This window comes from Lycorma delicatula, chromosome 9 (genome assembly GCF_047948215.1).
Source record: "Lycorma delicatula isolate Av1 chromosome 9, ASM4794821v1, whole genome shotgun sequence".
Lineage (NCBI taxonomy): Eukaryota > Metazoa > Arthropoda > Insecta > Hemiptera > Fulgoridae > Lycorma > Lycorma delicatula.
The window spans coordinates 17,102,103-17,121,944 of NC_134463.1; the positions used below are offsets into that span (position 1 = coordinate 17,102,103).

A 19,842-nucleotide genomic window follows, 5' to 3' on the forward strand; every position below is an offset into this window, starting at 1 on the left:
AAACCTATCACTGGACACAATTATTAAAATTCAAATATGGTTGCAAATATTTTAATATCAAACAAAAAATAATAATAAAAAAACGATTTATATATATTTTAATAAATAAATTTATATATTTTTAATACATTTTGTTAACATTAAATTCTTCTGTTAAGTTTGTAACATAAAAGTTAAAACACAAGACATAATTAAACTTTAACTTTTATATACACAAAAATATGGTGCAATAACTATTAATAAAAACCCTTAATGTTTTTTTTTTAATTAAACTTAAAAAAATTGTATATTTTAACTTTTTTGACATAAAAACTTTAAGATACTGTTTTGAGGTCTTAGTATTGATGAAAAAAATCCAATGAGTCATAGACAACTTACATTATTCAAAGTGTCTGTCATAATTTACATGCCATGTTTTCCAAGTTATTTTTAATTATTATTATAATAATATTCTTAAAAAATTCTTTTAATTATATTACTTTAATTAGAGTATATTATGAATAACCTATAGAAAAGTTTGATACTCAAATTAAGTTTCCTTCACGGTTTATATCAACTGTGGAGTCAATTAAAGGTAAATGATATTTTAATCAATATTCTGCTACACAACAGAATATTACAATGTAAAACATGTTATGCAGTATTAATAATACTGATTTAGTTATTTTTAAAAGGTTGTGCATCAAATACTGATAATGTTATCAAAAAGCTGAGCAATAAAAGTAAACCTAACCACTGAAGAGAATATTCCATAACATATTAAACAAATTATTATTCTAATAACAGTACTGTACAAAGTACAATTGCACCCTTAACTTCATTAAAGTTAATGTTACGTTATAATAGAAGCATTAATGCGATTAGATGAAATAAAATAAACAAATATTGTTTAAAAGCTGCAAGAGTTTTAGTCAACACGAATACATATATAATTCCATAGCTAACTAATCTCATTTAATTTTCAAACATTTAAATTAAAAATAAATCCTTAATGCAATACTGAATATAACTATAATCCAATATAATAAAAAACTGCAAAAATATCTAACCAATATAAACAAAGTATTTCAACGAAACTTACTTGACATCCCTTTTTATGATGAAACCCGAACACTAACACGTGCAGAACTGGGTTTTCTACTTTATTATAACCGTTTTCACCCATTTGAATGATTATATTTAATGAAATTCAAATACTATTTGGTATAACATACTTCGCAACCACTTTTTCTCCGCCATTACCGTATGTGAACTTTTTCCTGTTTAGCCTCCGGTAACTACCATTTAGATAATTCTTCAGAGGATGAGATATGTATGAGTGTAAATGAAGTGTAGTCTTGTACATTCTCAGTTCGACCATTCCTGAGATGTGTGGTAATTGAAACCCAATCACCAAAGAACACCGGTATCCACGATTTAGTATTCAAATCCATGTAAAAATAACTGGCTTACCGTATGTGAACTGTAATCTGATAAAGAAACAAACACTTCGCATTCGGTAACAAAACATCTGATACGATCGGTTTAAGCAGGTGTACAAACATTATAGATTTTATGGACAGGTGGTTTAAAATAAAAAATATAAAAATAATGTATATTTTTGTAACATTAACAAAGAAATAAATAATTGTCGGAGTTTAAATTGTTTAGTTATTTCAAAGAAAAAAAGTTATAATGTTTAATTTACTTGATTGTAATATAATTCAGCAATGTATTAAAAGGCAGTCATTTCAAAATATTCATCAAATATTTAATTTTGTTTTATAATTATTATACAATGTAACAAATAATTTATAATAGGATACTTCAGAATTCTTCGTGTTTTTTTTTTATTACACAAAAAATATATGTTATAATTTGATTACACTAAACATATGTTTAACAAATACGCACGTTTTTTTTTAAACTAAACGTATCCAAACGATTTAATTCTAAGCAGTTGTGTATCGTATTAACAATCAAATAAAATTCGATAAAGGCTCCTGTGAATTTGTTCATTTAAAAATTAGAGAATTTAATGTTTATTTTACGTACATTAAATGACATAACCTAATTGTTGTAAATTACCTTACATGACTCCCAAAAAAGTTTGTAATCAATTAAAATAATTACTTTATTCTTGATAATTTATCAAGGAATATATGGTAAGAAGTGGTTTCTCTCTTACGTATCGCCATGAAAGCACTTTAATAGTTTCATGCTTCAATAAAATTTTCCACTCTTTGGAAACTTGACGTGACTTCAAATCTTCTTCAACACCCCATTGCTTTGTCGGAATTAAATTGAAGTTGCATCACAATCCTTTACTTCAGAAAATTGACATATACATCAATTTTCAACAAATCATCTATTGGAAGTAATAAACAAGGGGTTTCAAATGTGAAACAGCCCCAGAACATTTTTTTCTGGGGAGATTCAACTGATTGTTGAAAATGAGGTGATGTATTTTCATCTGATACTTTTGTGATATATGGAACGCTTTGCCCCTGAACATAAAAATGTAGTCATCAAAAAACAACATTTTTCCTGTTTTATTTTCCAGATAAGCTGTGCTTTGGATCATAAGAGCCTTTTTTTGCACATAGCTGTGTTAGAAGCTGCTTTTTAGCTGGTCAACAAGCTTTTCAACTGCAAGAAGTTGAAATCTATTTCCTTTATTATAAATTCAAGACCCACAGAACAAAAAAATAAGAAAGTATGATTTTGTATTAAAAAATGAAATAAACTTTCACAAAACACTATTTAAAACATGAAAATTGATCAATAACCAAAGGAAAATAATCTCTTATAAATGGACAACTTAAAGAATGGTATGGTCAAGCATTATAGCCACAACATAGAAATAAACAAAAAATTCTCTGAATTCAGATTAATTTGTATGCTACTATACATTGTTTCCATTGTTATAATACTGCTTATTATATTTAAATTGGCCCTATCCACTGATCCATTTTATTTTTGCAGGTTTATACAAGGGTTATTTTTTTTTCAAGGTCCGATCGGTCGCGAAATAAAAACCCGTGCAAAAATCAGATGAACCTTTGCACAGCGTCTCTAGTATGGCCTTCAATCACGTCACATCACTTCGTTTAGTTCTGAACACGCAGCTAGCACGTAAACATGTCTTCAACAATAGCATCTTCTGCCAAGTGTGACGTGCCGGAATGGAGTTCTCTTGGTGGAATTCATGGAACGTGGCACGACCATCACTGCAGCCTCATACTGTGTGACTCTTTTCTACGTCTACGAAGGGCAATTCAGAATAAGCGGAGAGGAATGTTGTCATCAGGCATTGTCTTTCTCCATGACAATGCTAGGCTGCACACTGCAGCTGTAACAAAGAAGCTCCTGCAGCGTTTTTGTTGGGAACTGTTTGATCACCCACCATACAGCCCGGACACTGTTCCATCCGATTTTCACCTCTTTGCTCACATGAAACGCTGGCTAGGAGGACAACATTTTGGTACAGACATGGAGTGCAGACCGGCGTAGAAACATTGCTGAAAACACAACTATGTATGTACTTGTTACAAATAAAAAATTTTTTATTTTCACTGTGGTTTTAATTTCGTGACCGATCAGACCTTGAAAAAAAAATAATCCTCGTATTATTGCTAGTTTCATAATTATAATTATTTATATAAATTTCTTGATAAGGAATTAAACTTACACTGCTTAATGGATCAACAGATATTCTTAATAAATTAAAACAAAGATTCTGTTCATTTTTATTGGTATTAACAACTGCGTTGTTTGTTTTAACTTCATGTTATAGTGTGTTATTTGTTTTAAAATAAAGCATTGGTTTTGGAACTGTTTAATATTTAATTTGTTTAAACTCAATTGGAAATTGATATAAACTTCAATATTTTACTTAAAAAATCGTTAAATTGCAATTCAAGCTGTGTTGCAACAATGACATGTCTTCAATACAGCACCTATTTCATATTTTAAATCTGATTGATGTGAATATCTTTTTACCTTTTTATAATCAATTAGATAGTTTCAATAAAACTTATAAATCTTTATTGAAAACAGAAAGTAACCTGGCAAAAAATCTTGTAGTATGCATTAGGTTTATTTGATTTTAGGTATGAATGATAATTCAAATGTTAAATGATTATTTGGCATACTAGTGTACAAATGATAGCTTTCACTCAAATATCATAAATAAATTTTATTAGCAGATCAGGATTATACTTGTTCAGATCCATTTCTTACCTTAATGGCCTTTATCATTAATTATTGACCTTATTGTTAATTCATTATAACTTTTCTTTTGCCCATACTGAATTTCCAAAGAATGATTTTCTTTATTGTTATCTAAGTAAGCAGACCTATATTGCTACTCTTATGACATCATTCTTAAATACTTCATAGGCAAAACTTGTTATGCTTTAAATTAAATTTTAAAGTAGATGAAAGATTATTTTCTTTAATGTTTCTATCATTCTTCATAATCAGTTGAAAATTATCTGGATTCAAACAAAATGGTAAATTCAATAGAAACCTTACATTAATATTTGTTACATAATTGTAAATATATAAGGACACAAAATAATATTTCATCATAAAAGGTATTTGTAAATTTAATAAAATAGATTTTTGTTTTGTGATCTCAACAGGAAAATGTAATTTATATTTATTGTTACTAAATAAAAGGCATTTAAAATTTCAATAATACAGGGTGATTTTTTAGTCCTGTTATCCAATTGTTAATGGCTGGTAATTTTTTTCTAAGAAAAGGAAATTTTGTTTTGTGACACGAAGTTGGAAGCGCTACTCAACCGGTATAGATACGGCAGTGTGAGTTGATTCTCTCGAGCTGTATAAACTCTTGTGCCGTTTCCGGTCGTGTTACAAACAGAATGTCTTTTACCACAGAACAACGTGTTTTCATTCTTGAACAATATTTTGCTATGAAATCGTACGCGAGTGTAAAATAATAATTTCAAATTAAATTTGTTGGTGTTCCTGCGCCAGAAAAAATGTAAATTTCTATCCTAGCAAACCGCTTTCGAGAGACAGGTAGTGTTTGCGACAGAAAATGTAGTGGTCGACCAACTTGCTTGACAGATGATTTTTTTAGAGAATGTGAAAACAAGATTCCTCAATTCTCCAGGGAAAAGTTTAAAACTTTCCACGCAAGTCGATTTGTCATATTCAAGTGTTCAGAAAGCTGCTAAAAAATTGAAATCATATCCGTATCGCGTACGATTATTCCAAGAGCTTCAGCCTCCAGATTTAAACAAGCAATTGTAATATTGCTGTCGGTTTAGGTCTCTCGTAAACAATAACGGAATCAAATTTTTAAATACAATGTTTTTTAGTGATGAAGCTTGAATCCACCTCGATGGTTATGCGAACAGTCAAAACTGTCGAATTGTTATGATTTGTTATGGTTTACAGAATTTGCACGGTATGCAGAACGGTTAACATTGTGCCACCTCCTGTGTGTGTTCACCAGGAGGTGAAGTGGAGACCTCTGGATAGATAGGAATGGCAACCGAAGTGAACTCTGTGGTTGTCCAAGGCACTAGGACAACATTCTGCATCAGGTGGTTCTGAGTATGATTACTTTAACATTGCTGCATCACCTCTGCCAGATGCTAACTACAAATATCTTTTGTGATAATATGGTAAATATGTTAACATTTTCTAATATAAATATGTAATTAAAATTTATTTTATTTTAATTTCATTATTTTTATTCTAATTTAATGCTGAAGCGATAGCATATTTTTCTCTATTCTATATATCTTGTTTCTTATCGTTCTGAAAAGGTGTTACTGTGCATATATTTTTGTTGTTTTGATTGCTCCATATGTTGAGTTAGTATTTCTCTTATTTCTTTGTGTAATCTATTGTTTTCTTTTATGGTTTTTGTAATTTTTCCTACTATTTTTGTGTAATTTTCAGTCATATTTTTATTTCCAACTCTTTGTATCTGTGGATGCGACCATATGTAAATAACAAATAACAGAGTTGTTTACTGCAACTATATTTTTTATGCGAGTAAATGATATTCATGTTATTATTTGAATCGTTTATTATCGTTTTAAAATATTACCGATATAAGAATTGGATATTGTAATTGATATTTATTAGTTCAACATGGACTGATCATTATCTGTAAATGATAATGATATAATTGAACTTTTAAACGGTTCATCTGATAACGACTTGGACAGTGATTCTCATTTTCTTGTGAATATTACCAACGACTAGCACGATATAGAACAGGATTTATAACCTCCCGTCCAGAAAGGTAAAGATATTCGATGTAGGACCTCGAATATCTGTCGCTAAAAAAAAAGACAATACATTGGGCTTAGAATGGCTGATGTATGATGTTACCACAAAGCTTTCCAACCCTCAAATATTTATTGGTACTCCAGGAATAAACTTCCCAATTGATGGCCTTAAAAATGTATATTCATTATTAAAGTTATTTTTTACTAATAAAATAGTTAATATTCTAGTGAAGAAGACTAATCTTATGTCAAAAATGTCTTAAAAAAAATAATAAATACTAAACCGGTTTTTGAGGTTTCACCTGTGGAAACAGACTGATAATATGAGATGCTTTTGTTTGCAGCCGTATAAATGCAATCAGGAATCACTTGGAAGCCACAAATTGAAAGTTATTATACAAACAAGCCTCTTTTTACAAGTCTTGGATCTAGAAAAATTTTATCCAAAAGTGTTAAACTTCTGTCGCATATCATCCATCTTACTGATGATAATACTAATCCATCTAAAAAAATAAGATCGATTATTGACTATCTTGTTAACAGATTCAGAGAAGTATACACACCAGAAAAAAAATTTAGCAACTGATGAAAGTTTACTGGAAAGGAGGACTTAACTTCATTCAGTTTATTAGAATAAAAAGAGCACGCTTTGACATTACGGTGTAAGTTATTTCAGAGTCAGAAACCGGTTATATATGTAACTTGAAAGTTCATGTAGGTACAGACACAGAAATTGTAAAAATAGTAAAAAACCCTAATCATGGCTACACCACTAAGCATTGTCATGAGTCTTTTAGAAATTAGTAATCTGTTAAAAGAATGGTTACTGTATTTACACTTATAACTATTATTGCCCCTGAGCTTGCTCTGGGTTGAGTGAGCGAAATATTGACTTATGGGTAACGTCAGCAAATACAGGTGTAATATTTAAAAAAAAAAATTAAATAAAACTGAAATTCATGCAGTATGCGGTAAGGTAGGAAAAATGATGCTGTTGAAGTGACAAGATAAACAAGATGTCTTGTGTTTAACTAAACACAAATTAGACTGCAGTTTGTTAAACTAGTGAATAATAAAGCTACCCCACCATGGTCCAATGAGATAAGGATGATATGTAGGACATATAAATAATGTGAAGTCTTGTACACTCAGGCGTACCATTCCTGAGACGTATGCTTAACTGAACCCCAACCACCAAAGTATATCGGTATCCTCAGTTTAGTTATTAAATTTTTATAAAAGCAACTAACTTTTACTAGGATTTGAACCCGAGAACCTTTGACATTGAAAATCAGCAGTTAAACCACTGATTTGCCATAAGTTAACACTAGACCAGCCTGGTGGGCTAAATATATATATATATACACACACACGAGTTGAAAAGTGAACTATATGTATGTAATCCAAAATTTACATATTAGAAAATTATAATGAAAAGATAATACAGTGGGACGCCAATTTTCCAGATGTCCAACTAACTGGACTACTTAAATCCAGACTAGGCAACTTAAAAAACGCTAGTACATTATTTGAAAAATTTAAACTATTCAAACAAACCCTTGCTTCAATAGGAACTTTTTTATCAATCTTTATTATACTGGGTTTTTTAACTGCCTTTTTTGCAATTCGTTTATATATAATAATTTCATTTATTTATTATAATTATAAAAGTAAATTTCTACAAACTGTATTTTTTGTACCGCATTACTACATCTCTTTTTTCTTACATTGTACATATGTTCCAAATTTCTTCTTAATTTCACTGAAATACGTTTACTTTTTTTTAATTTTAATGTTTTCCTTAGTGTTACCCACTAAATATAGAATGATATGTGCAATATATATATATGATAAACCTCTTTTAAATTATCCACATTTGGCCTTGCAAGGTCCATCTGGATAATTAGTGTTCCACTGTATACAAAATCTAACGCTCTTACCACTTCATTTTCAACTTGTAAATTTTCTGATTTAACTAAGTTTGTCTCTTCAACTGCTAAAGAATCTTTTTCGATTTCACCATTCATAATGTCAAGCGGTTCTTCTTTCAGTTGTACAAAATATATTTGCTGTAATAAAAAACAATAATTTAATGCTACAAAGTAAATATGTTTATGATTTTCTGTAGAATTTATAAAATAAATTGTTCCCTTACCGCATACATTAACAGTGCAGCCACAGTCAAATTATTATTATTATTATTAGGTGACTTTAATGGACCGGGTTTTGTATGGTAAAATCTAGAAAATGTTTTACACCAAATTTTATCATCCAAATTTAAATATTAAAATTGCTGTTATTCACCTTACAGATTTTTCTACAAATTGCAATATTTCAACCAAATAATTTGTTCAACTGTTGCGATAATTCTCATGATTCAGTTTTTTCTTATCTTACAATTAATGTTAATATTATTTACGGTGAAATTTTTCATAGTGATAAATATAATTTACTTTTAGAGGTAACGTTACCTAAGATTAATTATAATGTTATATCTGATCGATACATACTAAATTGTAAAAATATAAATTTTGTAAGATTCAACATTTTATGAATGAGAGTATGATTCTAATTTATATTTATTTATTTTTTGTCGCCATGTAAGCTTGAAACTTTTATCTGGAACGTGGAAATGCAATTTTATAGCATAAGAAAAATACCATGCCTGATCGAAATCTGATAATGATCATGATATAGAAATTTTTGCTGAGGAATTCAACTATGTATTACAGTGGTCACATATGGTGCTTGTGTTATTGCATCTCAGTTGCAAAAAAAAAACCACACAGTAAAAATGATGGTATTATCAGAAACTGCAATTATTTTTGCTCTAACAATAAAATCGGATTCAGCCGATTTTAGTTACAATCATTTGTTTGAAAATTAGTAACATGAAAAGTGGATGTTTTGCACTTTTTTGAGAATGTCAACTTTGAATTGCTACAAAATCCAAACCGATAGAGATAAAAATTTTCTACTTTTGGAAGTAGATTAAACGATTGTTTCTCGATAATTTTAATTACAATTTAGTCCAAAACTACTACTATTTAAGCTTACAGGTTGTTTTAAGTATAAACATCACATTTCGGTTAACATTAAGTGTAGAAAAAAGAAATCTCCATTAATATCAGGCATTAATTTTGTAAAAATTGTTATTTGTAGAGTTGAATTAATTCGCATTTTATGGTGAGGATCATAACCGATTTAAAATTGTGGCAATATATGAAGAATGAAGAAGCAGTCTCAGTGAGCAGGTATTATTGATTACAATATATTGATATTATGTCTCTGTCTATTAGTACAAATTAATTGCAATGACAGTCTTCAGTCTGATGAGTTCATTAAGTCCTTAGTCACTAGTAATTATAGCAACAAACAGGTTACAAGCTCAACTACTAGTTGCAGCTGTACTTTTGAATTATCTTTTTATACCTTTTCGATTTCAATTAAAAGCTTGATATTACATACTCTATTTTCAAAACTTTTTCATCCTATTCAAATTGTTTCAACGATAAGTTTTTTCCCATAAAATATTCATTGATACTAAAGTTAGGCTGTCTCATAAAAAACACTCTGCAGGCTTAAATAATACTAGTTTTGGGCTAAATCTTAATTATAATTATTGAGAAAAAATCGTTTAATCTACCTCCAAATGTAGAAAATTTTTATCTAGACCGGTTTTGATTTTATAGCAAATCAAAGTTGGCCTCAAAAAAAATGCAAACTTTTTTTTTAGATTTGTTAACGAAAATGACAACACATCTTATCCATCTTGTATGCTTTTTTAAATGAGTATGCTAATAAGGGCACTGAAATTGTATAACTTTTTCGCTAAAAAATTTGGGAGTGTCTATACTAACAATGATTTTTCTGCTTCTCATGCCCCTAATTTTCAAACAAATGATGGTAACTAAAATAGGCCGATTACAGTTAGCGAAAAAATAATAGCAGTTTCCAACGATACCTTTGTTTTTTTTGTGCAATTTTTTTTTAACTCAGATGTAGTTTAAACAAAAACTATATAAACAATAGTTTAAACACAAGTACCATCTTTAATGGCGACCACTATAATATTATTGGAAGTCATGTACCAAAACTATTTATTAAAAAAAAATTAAATTTTCAAAGTAGTTCTCTAGTGAAATTATTATTGCAATTATTAATAACAGGAAGTTTCATAACCTTCAAAAACAACATTAATCTACTTATTATTAGGAATTATTTAAGAACTAAGTTTATGTAATACTCTTAGTCATAAAGATTTATTATTAAATTTTACTGTTAAAGTTGATGAATCTTTATCTGGTGATTCCAAACACTTTTTTTTAGATTTGTTAATAAAAATGACAACGGTAGATCTTATCCATCTTGTATGCTTTTTTAAATGAGTATGCTAATAAGGGTGCTGAAATTGTAGAACTTTTTTGCTAAAAAGTTTGGGAATGTCTATACTAACAATGATTTTTCCTTAACTAAAATTACATTTAACTGTAATGATCGCTGCAGTTAAACATTATTTTAACTGACAATGATGTTGAAGAGACCATTTGACATAATTATAACTCTTTGCCCCAGAATATATTCATCCTCTTTTAGTGAAGAAATGCTCTTATGTAATCCTTTTTGTACAGTTTTTAACTAAGCTCTTCAATCATTCTTTAAACACTCTTGTTTTTCCTAGTGTTTGAAAAATTTGTTACATACGCCCATTATTTAAAAATTGTGACATTCAGATATAAATAATTATTGCCCTTGGCAAATGCAAGTTTTTCTCCAAGCTCTTAGATAAGTTAATTTGTATGAAAATCACACTGCATAAAGAAATTTATATAGTTCTTGAACAACATGGTTTTTTTGGAAGGTAAATCTATGCAAACAAACTTGTATGTATATATGGAATATACTGTTGATGCACTAAATGGTGGTATAATTATCTTGATGCAATTTACACCGATTTTTGTTGTGCGTTTGGTGTAATTAATACCAAATTACTTATTAAAAAACTACCTGTGTGTGGATTTAATAATAAATTGTTGTCTTGGATACATAATTTCGTTCAAACAGAATTTCCTACACTAAAGTTGATAATTTTATCTCTACGCCTATTTATGTTACATGTGGAGTAAGACAAGGAATGCGCATCGCATTTGGGTTCTCCAATTTTCATAATATTTATAAATGACATTAGTTTATTCATACGCTATTCACTTTTTTTTTAATTTTTTGCAGATGATATGAAATTGTCTAAGCCTATTACAAATCTAATTGATATTCAATTAGGCTTGAACTTTGACAATCGACTTGAACTTTGTGCAAAAAATGATGTGATTTCAAAAATGATCCGTTTAGTTTTTAAATAGTATTTCTTCTTATTTAAAAAAAGTTGATTTCATATTCAATTTGGAAGATTTGCAAATGTTGATATAATTGTGCAACTGAATAATATAAAATAATACTGCAATACAAAACGTATCTCCTATTAAAGACTTAGCTATATGTTTTGACAGTAAGTTATCTTTCAGTGAATAACTTGTTATACTGTATCTACATCACTAAAGATGGTAAATTTTATTAAGAGATTCTGTTAAAAATTATGGCTCTGTTGTCTGAGGACAACTGAGGGTAAAAAAGGCTAAAAATTTATTTGAAAAAGGTACAATGACCAACCAAGATTTCCGCAAGTAAAAATAAAATATGGAAAATTCAATAACAAATTTAAATATATGGCAGAAATAATCCAAGTAAATGATTTAGATAAATAAACCACACACGAACGAGAAAAATAAAATTTGCCAATCAACTAACAAAAAATATTTTCAAAAAGAACATCTCAGTAGATGCCAAAATCAGGCACTAAAATACAGTAATCAAACCAGAGGATCTGTTTGATTCAGATGCATCTGCAGTTTGAAATCGAATAAAATAAATTCAATAGAAAAATACAAAGTAAAAACTAGAAAGTTTCTAGAACCAGTAATAATACAACAAAATGGATGCAAATTAAGAAGTAATAAAGGCATTTACAAATACAATAAAAGCAGGAAAATGTCAATTCCATCAGAAAAATTAGAGCCAAATCTTTTTTCAGTCTCATAAAACAGATTTACAACCACATTTACAGAAAAAGAATGTAAATCAACAGATTTCAGTGGTTGTAAATGAAATCAAAATATCTGAAGCAGATAGTATATTATAGAAAATGTTCAGAAAACCGGTACACATTTCGAAAGAAAATGTAGAAAAAAGAAAAAACATATGGTTAGAAGGAAGAAGGCAAAAATAAAGCAAAAGAAAGAAGAAATGTAGGAAAACCAGTAAAGAAAATACACAGAAGAAATAGAAATGAATAAAATATTATTGCTTCATTTTCCAAAGCTGACCAAACACAAAAAAAAAAATTAAAAAGTTTACATGCTCATGTGATTGTTTCAGTCATGTGATGTGGTAAAGAAAAGTATATCATTTTTGCTACATTATCCTATTCTATCTCTAATTTAATATTTTTAATAAGAGGCAGAGCTTCATAAAAGTAATACAGCCCCATTAAAAAAAAAATTAAAATAAATATCCATAATAAAAAAAAAATGTAAATATAAAAATACTGTTGAGTCTTATACACCTCTCACACACAGCTCTCTTATAATTCCTTAATGATAGTTCTTTATTGATGTTTTGTGGTCGCTTGAATAAGGTTATATTTGATATTGATGAAAGCAAGTTTTCTCAATGGAAAAGATAAGAACACAAGAACAGGCAAATAATATCAACTATGACTCCATATTATGTGACTCACATTAAATCTCTCTGTGAAGCCATGTGACATGGCCCTTGGTTCACTGATTCTTTGAATCGTAGTAATGTATGTGATTTTTATTTTTTTAATCCCTTGTACAACGTAAAGGAAGAATTGTGATTGCAAAAAATTTCTGTTTTCAGATTTCAACGCAAATATCCATTTTTACTAGTTTCGGCGTGACATCTGTGTACACATGTGTCTCACATAACTCAAAAACGATTAGCCATAGAATGTTGAAATTTTGGATTTATGACTGTTGTAACATATAGTTGTGCACTCCCCTTTTGATTACAATCGACTGGACGTGTCCAAAAAAGCTCAAAATCCACAAAAATTAGATTTTGGACTTTCTTTACTGCAGTAATAAGCCCTCATTGAGAGCTTTTCAACGATATATCATAAGAATGGTACTTATTGGTTCAAGAGTTATAGCCAAATAAAATTGTAATTAATGAAATATTTGGATCTTACAAGGGGAAGGCACATCAGTTTGAATCAGACTTCATCTCAGACTTTTTTCTTTTTTTTAAATACATTGCTTTATTAACAATTATTAACCTCTGATTGTAAAGAAAAAGTTGCAATAAATAATAATTCAATTGCAATAAAAAAAAATGAATTAGTTGTTAGTGAAATAGAATTTTATGTACTTTTAAAAATGTGTATATGTAATATAATATGCGTACAAGGAAGTCATGCGATGCCCCATCAGATATGGTGAGATATCTGATTATTTAATATTAATTGAAATTGTATCATTTTTATTTATGCGTTTGTTTCAATCTACTTGATAATAAATATCGTTATAAAATTTAGCAACCTTCTCCTGTTTTGTTTTTGTTTTCATTTTGTTGATGGGTACATCATAATAATTTTAAAAAATATAGTATTAGATACATATAGGACTTACATTTATTTAAAGAGTAATAAGAAGAGAAAAGAATTATTCTTTCTCTAAACTAATTTTTTTAGGGTGGCTAGCTGCATCACTACCCACGAAGTATGGTTGAAATTAAAAGAAATCTGACATTCCTCTTGCCATGTACAATGAACTTCAAATGAAATGACACTCTTAGGCAAAACAATATATGAGGATGTTGTGTGCAGGGCTTTTACAAATATTGCCTCAAGAATTTTACCCCATTTACATCACATGGCATGACTTGCCAACAGAAGATAAGACATGGTCTAAACTGCAGGAACGACTTTTAAATTATGAACCGAGGTTAAAAGGACATGAAACATCTTTAACTCAAGGTCGATTCTCAACCCAGGGAGCATACTTCTAGACCTAATTCTAGAAAGGGAAGTTATGTTAAGGCTAATCACAATGACAATAAATGTTTTTCCTGTGAAAAAATAGGCCACCTCTCTAAAAACTTTAAAGTGGGAGCTTACTTGTCGTAAATATAGGTTAAAGGACCATAAATCAAATGAACGTCCATCTAATGCTGCAGTTGAATCAGGCTTGGTAAAACTAATGGAAGCGTTAACATTTTACGATGGTATCTTATATTCCACAACAATCTGGAGTAGCTGAGAGAGAAAACATAATAGTTTGTGAGGTGGCAAGATTGTGGTTGCATTCTCTATTATATACATATATAGTGCAGAATATATCCATCTATATTTTTCCATCTATATATATATGCATATATATATAGATGGAAAAATGAAAATGTTCAGTTTAAATTTAAAAAAAAAAAATAACTGACATGTAATGAAAAAACAGATTAAACATTATTATACATAATATTTGCAAACGAGGGAATTTATACTCAGGTTATGGATAGAATACATATTTGAAAACTTATTCTTACCTAAGAATGTTTTTTCAAGTTCATAAAATATTAACTTAATACTGTAAAAAATATTACTATAAAATATTCAGCAATTCAAATCTACAAATGAATCACCCACCAATCCCTCTCAAGTGTTTCGGTACTTACTTGAAAGAAAATTATTTTGCTTTATTGTATATTTTTATAAAGTAATATATATAAATTTTATTTTATTTAATTAAAATATATTCGGCTAAACTAAAAATAATAATATTTTAAAGCCTACAAAGAGTACAAACGTTTAGGTCATTAAATCTCTTAATTATTGCTAACCTATTCCTAATCTTGTAATTAATATTAACATAAATGCAAATCACATTATTTAATTGTGTACTACTTCTTAATATAAAATATTATTACTGAAAGAACTTACCTAGTTTACACGCCGAAATTCTTTTCTAATATATACTGAATACGCTAATTACAAATAATCATATAAACGAAATTTGATACTATTTTAAAAACGCCACTACAGATCGCAAAGAAAGAAATATTTATTATTTACTTAATATTAATAACGGTAAATAGATATTATTTACTGTTAGATTTGACAACGTTAATAATACGTATATTAGATTAATAAGTAGTTATCAGAAAGAAAATATTACAGTCAGTTTTGTTTATTTTCACTACATCGCTTTATACATTGGAAGCACCTAATAATATTATAAAGTGATACAATTTTTCATCAATGTAACACATATTTTGACACTGTTGCCAAAACACATTCAATTTTGACACTGTTGTCACGTTGTTTTGACGAGGGGAAACACTCCTCCAGCAGTTATCTTTTCCCATTCTCTATACAATCACCATACAAAGTTACCACAATTTTATTTTTTTTCACTATATTGTTCAGAAGCCACGTTTTTATTTTATACTGTTAGATTTTTTTTTTACTATTATTTCCTTATTAATCTGCATTAATTAGTTTTAATGTTCGAGTTAATAGTTTTTATATTAAAATACTTTTAAACTATTATCAATATAATATATTTAAAAATGTATTTTTTAAATGTATAATTAATAATTTTTTCACAAAAAAACAAAAGGATTTGTAACTGACAGTTCGATTTGGTTCGCTTTTAATTTAAAAAAAATCTTAACTAGTATTCTACACAGAAGAATTGAGAGGAGAGTGGAAAGAAGTGTTAGAAGAAGACCAATTTGGTTTCAGGAAAAGTATAGGGACAAGGGAAGCAATTTTAGGCATCAGATTAATAGTAGAAGGAAGATTAAAGAAAAACAAACCGACATACTTGGCGTTTATAGACCTAGAAAAGGCATTCGATAACGTAGACTGGAATAAAATGTTCAGCATTTTAAAAAAATTAGGGTTCAAATACAGAGATAGAAGAACAATTGCTAACATGTACAGGAATAATTGAAGAACATAAGAAAGAACCCCTAATAAGAAAGGGAGTCCGTCAAGGATGTTCCCTATCTCCGTTACTTTTTAATCTTTACATTGTACTAGCAGTTAATGATGTTAAAGAACAATTTAGATTCGGAGTAACAGTACAAGGTGAAAAGATAAAGATGCTACGACTTGCTGATGATATAGTAAATATATATATATATATATATATATATATATATATAGATGAGAGTAAAAAGGATTTACAAGAAACAATGAACGGCATAGATGAAGTCCTACACAAGAACTATCGCATGAAAATAAACAAGAACAAAACAAAAGTAATGAAATGTAGTAGAAATAACAAAGATGGACCGCTGAATGTGAAAATAGGAGGAGAAAAGATTATGGAGGTAGAAGAATTTTGTTATTTGGGAAGTAAAATTACTAAAGATGGACGAAGCAGGAGCGATATAAAATGCCGAATAGCACAAGCTAAACGAGCCTTCAGTAAGAAATATAATTTGTTTACATCAAAAATTAATTTAAATGTCAGCAAAAGATTTTTGAAAGTGTACGTTTGGAGTGTCGCTTTATATGGAAGTGAAACTTGGACGATCGGAGTATCTGAGAAGAAAAGATTAGAAGCTTTTGAAATGCGGTGCTATAGGAGAATGTTAAAAATCAGATGGGTGGATAAAGTGACAAATGAAGAGGTATTGCGGCAAATAGATGAAGAAAGAAGCATTTGGAAAAATATAGTTAAAAGAAGAGACAGACTTATAGGCCACATACTAAGGCATCCTGGAATAGTCGCTTTAATATTGGAAGGACAGGTAGAAGGAAAAAATTGTTTAGGCAGGCCACGTTTGGAATAAGTAAAACAAATTGTTAGGGATGTGGGATGTAGAGGGTATACTGAAATGAAACGACTAGCACTAGATAGGGAATCTTGGAGAGCTGCATCAAACCAGTCAAATGACTGAAGACAAAATAAAAAAGAAAAGTAATTATTATTAATAAAGTTAACATAGATTTATTCCACCATAATAGAATTTACAATTATTACTCAAAAGTGATACCGGCAAGAATTTGTTAGGCGTTCTAATCTTTGTGCTCGTAATCAAAAATTAGATTATGCTGACAAAAAAAAAATCGTAATTAAATAAAAATATATTTATAAACATCAATAATAAGCACTGTAACCGATTTATACATCAACACTTTAAGACGAAGTTGCAAAGAGAAGAACAGCGATAAAAACATTATTAGAAATCCAATTATAAAACAGATGGAACTGAATTAAACAGCATACATCAATTTTACAACCCGTAGAAAAAATAATCGCAAATAAATATTATTTACTAAATTACTTCAAAAACGTTTTCTCCCCGTTCGTTCGAACAATTGCTAACATGTACAGGAACCAAACAGCAACAGTAATAATCGAAGAACATAAGAATTAATACCTTATTTAAAATAGATAAATAATATTTGTTTTAATAATGCGTGATGGAAGATAAAAAAAAGTTCTTTGCGCGCTGCTAGCCGGCGTTCGTTGTTTTGTAAACATTCCTCACTCCACCGATACGAACGTTCAAGGTTAACACAGAGTCTAGTGCTTTTATAAATTTCTTACGCAATAGCAGGATTGAGTGTTATCTTATAAAACAATTAAATAAAGTCAAACATTTTTGGATTAAATTGTTTTATTCATTGAGAGCCAAGTATTAATTAAAAACGACGAAATATATTTTTAAATATCTAAATAAAATAAAATTAGGCTTTACATGTATAATAAAGTGAATTAATAAATAGATCTACGGGTGTATGTACGCGCTTACACACCCATTAGATTTGGATATTGTAGACGGGCTGAACCGTGAAATATGGAGGTCGGCTAGATGCGATAACTTTGAAATTTAGAAATAATACTAATCATTCATTACCTCCTTACGTAACGTTCGTGGTTTCTATAATCTAAATCATAAAAGATGCAGTTCTGTTATTTTTCTTTTTGAGAAGATGACTGAAAGTCATTAGAGACTGCACTATTATATATTTCTTAGATTTTAACCGGGTATCGAATCTGGAACTTTTAGTCTAGCAAGTAAAGTAGCTACCTCTTTAATAGCACGGAGGTCATGTTACATCTAAAAAAGATTAATACTATTTTTTTTTTTTAAATTCCTGATTTGATATTTAAAAAATATAGTAACACTTAAAACAAAATTGTACGTGCGCGCGTGTGCGGGTCCGTATTTACATGTACTATATCTTGAGCTTGATTACGTATATAAAATAATTATTATACGTAATTAAATAATAAGTAAAAATCTCGTTATAACCCCTTCGTGTATGGTTGGCGGTTGTAGTAATATGTCCATTTATAGATTAAGGGAAAATTTATTCTCTTTAATATTTTATCTAATTATAAGTTCGGCAAGATTGATAGTAAATTTTAAAAACAATTTAATATTAGACGGCGTGTATTGTTAAAAAAAATTGATGGTGATGAAACAGTTTGCGAACCAAATTTTAGATGGAATAATTTTGTTGTTTAAAATAGTCTATCGATGACGTCATTCCGGAGTGGGGAGACGATGAGAAGCATTATGAGTGTAACTAAAGAAATTTACCGAGATGTTTTGTCTTGTAGTTAGTTATTGGCGGGAATTATCGGTAGATAGGCGACTGAATACGTAGTGCAATTGCCTCCAGTTAACATTGTTTCTTAACCTAAGTTGTAACGTCATCCAAATTTCATCTTTTTATTGAGATATTCTTTATTACTGATTAAGGTGAGTTTAATTTATTTTTTAAATATTAATACAATTATTGAAACAATAATTTGCAGTTGTTTTATTCTTTGTTTGTATTACAAATTACTTATTAGATTAAAAATGTTAAATTCCAGTTAATGCCGATTGATTTTTACAGAATAAATTAATAAATTTAATAATAATAAATAAATAAATTTGCTGTGTTTATCTCTTAATAATTTATCCAAGTAGTTCTAAACAATATCGAAAAAATAATAAAGAGAAACACAAGTTATATGTTCGGTTGTAATTTTAGGTTATTTGGCTATTATATATTTAACTAAACTGATATAAGCAAAATTTATTTCGTGAGTGATATATTAGATATATTTCGTTCTAGATATATTAAGTTTTAAGTCTGGTAACGAGAATGAATCGTGCTAACCAAGAATATAATTCGCATCTGTATCGTTATAAAGAATATTCTGATTGACTTATCTCCTGGGTTCGAGACCCAAAATAGCTTACCGTTTCTTCACCGATCTCAGTTAAATATTCATAAATGGATGTATACTCAGGAATAACACGAAAATTTGGAAAAAATAATTTTTGATAGGAAAGAAAGCTACAAATAATCATTTTAATAAATTTGTAAAAATATTTTTAGAAATCTATCGGCGTATTTTTTATTTAACATATATATTTAACAATAATTAATCGTAAAAAAGGAAAAAAACATAGGTAGTGAGTTTGTAGAAGGCGACCGATATTTGATAATTTATGTGAAGTTCTGAGTTCGAAACAGGATAATTATCATATATCTTAATAATTA

At 28.8% G+C, this 19,842-nt stretch overlaps 1 long non-coding RNA gene and 1 pseudogene across 1 annotated transcript; one reads left to right on the forward strand and one right to left on the reverse strand.

Annotated features, from left to right (window-relative positions):
- Positions 1-1,840: 1,840 nt before the first annotated feature.
- LOC142330398 (uncharacterized) lies at positions 1,841-15,609 on the reverse strand. The gene is made up of 3 exons (XR_012757769.1): positions 15,265-15,609; positions 8,195-8,323; positions 1,841-3,500 (listed from the first exon to the last, which is right to left on the reverse strand). It is a non-coding gene; the product is annotated as an uncharacterized LOC142330398 (long non-coding RNA).
- A 3,306-nt stretch (positions 15,610-18,915) lies between these two features.
- The window catches only part of LOC142330004 (putative multidrug resistance-associated protein lethal(2)03659), a 196,293-nt pseudogene continuing 195,366 nt past the window's right edge, over positions 18,916-19,842 (forward strand).